Genomic DNA, 2,417 nt, shown 5'->3' on the forward strand with positions numbered 1-2,417 from the left:
AGTTTAATTAATAATCCTAAAAGGATTAGCTCAGTGTTATCCTCAAGTAATTAACTCACACCTTTAAAGGTCATATCATTTTTTCCCTAACTCGAAATTGTAATTATAAGATATATATTTGAAATTCCTCTGGCTTGTTGAAATAACGAATTGATATCGCTTTGGTAGATAAATTTCACCTAAGAGGTTTGCAATATGGACAGAGAACTGGAAAAATGTGCATGTGTTTCTCAAATCCTTTATGTTCATTATAAAATAACCACTTTGAATTTGAATTTATCTTGCAATATAATTTCTTAATTCAAATACATAAAATTAATATATCTTTATACCTCGTGATTCCAGTATATGCATGTCATTTCTTGGCAATGTAGTTTATTTCCATCTCATTATCAACTTCAGGGACATCCTCTCCTTTTTTACACTCCATGTGTAAGTAATAACACTTACTTACACATAGAGGCTTTTAAGACATTTTTTACATGACTGGTCATAATATTACTCGCTACCGTTCATGATGGTGTTGCTCTCCATGTTATCTTTCCTTTTTTCTTTCACAAACACGACTTCAATTGATAATTTTATCATTAATTAAACTAATTTTATGTTATAAATTTAGTTAATAGACTACATTATCATTTATCTTTAGTATAAATATGCAGTATCTTACTTTGTCATAATCAACTTTTTTATATTAATATTTAGTTATTAAAACTAATTAAAAATTAATTAGGATAAAAACATGCATTAAAATTTGTGTTTTAAAATTTTTAATTATTCTTTTAAGTTTTTTGAAATAAATGTTTTAAATCATTTAAAAGAAGAAAAAAATTAGTATGACTGAATGTTTCTTATATAAATTAAACATCCTAAAATAAGGATTTTTTTTAATAGGATAAACTTAAACTTGCCACTTTCATCAATGCATAATAAACATACGTAATATTTAATACAAGATAATAAATTTATGATATCTTTTTAAATACATAATTTTCTTAACAAGGTATTCATCCTTTTTTATTATTATTTTTACAATCTATTCGTCATTGTTGTCCTAATATACATCCAATAATTTATTATAAAATATTAGCTATTTTTATAGTTTTTTTCTCAAAATAAAATAATCTTTGAAGATTTGAACATATTCTCTTGAATGGATAGAAAAACACCAATATAACACATAGAAACATAAAGTAAATTTTTTTGGTATACAAATATTTATTTCAATTGATCACTTTATCAAATCTAGGAATAATAAAACACAAGTATTTTTTCATCAAATTTCTTGTTGATACCATCATTTCCATTACAATCATCATTTTCATTTCAATTTAACCACTTCCATAAAATCATCACAAATACATTCACTTCATAGTCCAAAATAATTTAAAATCTCATTTTCCCATTAATTACTTGTAATCACATTTTAGCTTAATCATTAATTTCATCAATCTATCGTATAACCCTTAACATTAAAAGTCATCACCTCGATTCATCATCTACTTCATATATTTTCATATATAAATCTCCTTTTAAGCAATTGATTTTATATGTTCATTTAACATTAATAGTGTTTTTTTCTAACTGATTTACTTCTATTTGTTTATTTTAACATTTCTTATTGACACGACTAAAAGATTGATGTCTTTTTTCAAATGCAGAAGTGTCGAAGTAATAAATAACCTAACAAGACTAGGATCGAACCAAAGGGCCAAGCATTTATTATACCAAGTGTTATACAACATAAATCTAGATTAGTCATTTAACAAGCAAAGTATTAAAGAGTGAACGAGATAACAAATACAAAATATGTTAGTATCAAACATTAAAGTTCATATTAAGTTTAGGGTATTAGAAGTTAAAACATCCCTTCGGCCTTAATTGCTTAGGTTAGGGAGGTTGCGAAACCAAACTTATCTATATTTTTATTATCACTAACTTTTTTTTGCTCTTTTTTTTTTCAAATTATATACTATCCCTTTCTCTTAGTTGTTACCTTTAACAAACGAACATAAATAATGTAATAATCTAATGTGCAACCCATAAGCATATGTTAAAGTGTGTATGTGAAAATTAAGATTTAAGAATACATGTTAAATGAGTGTATGAGCAGAATTAAATAATAATAATGCGAGAGTTTGTAAACCTGAATATTTCAAAAGGTATTATAACAAACCTTGTTAAAAATTGTTACTAAGATATGTCTTAAGATTCACTTTAACAAAAGAGCTCTTTTACTCTGTCATCCTAGTAACAACAATTTTGCATATGCTTTATGAAATGGAAAATATAGTTAGTTATTTTTGTTTTTTTTATCAACTACTACTCTCTCCCCCCAACCAAAACGAGACATTGTCCTCAATGTTCTAAGGTAGAAAGATAGAGTATAGAAGATATCACCTGAAATAACAAACACT

The 2,417-nt window shown here is 25.3% G+C and overlaps 1 long non-coding RNA gene across 1 annotated transcript; it reads left to right on the forward strand.

Annotated features, from left to right (window-relative positions):
• On the forward strand, positions 1–323 carry LOC105120209 (uncharacterized). The gene is made up of 2 exons (XR_841272.1): positions 1–46; positions 169–323. It is a non-coding gene; the product is annotated as an uncharacterized LOC105120209 (long non-coding RNA).
• Positions 324–2,417: the final 2,094 nt, after the last annotated feature.

The sequence above is a fragment of the Populus euphratica genome, unplaced genomic scaffold (genome assembly GCF_000495115.2).
Source record: "Populus euphratica unplaced genomic scaffold, PopEup_1.0 scaffold5539.1, whole genome shotgun sequence".
Taxonomy (NCBI): Eukaryota; Viridiplantae; Streptophyta; class Magnoliopsida; order Malpighiales; family Salicaceae; genus Populus; species Populus euphratica.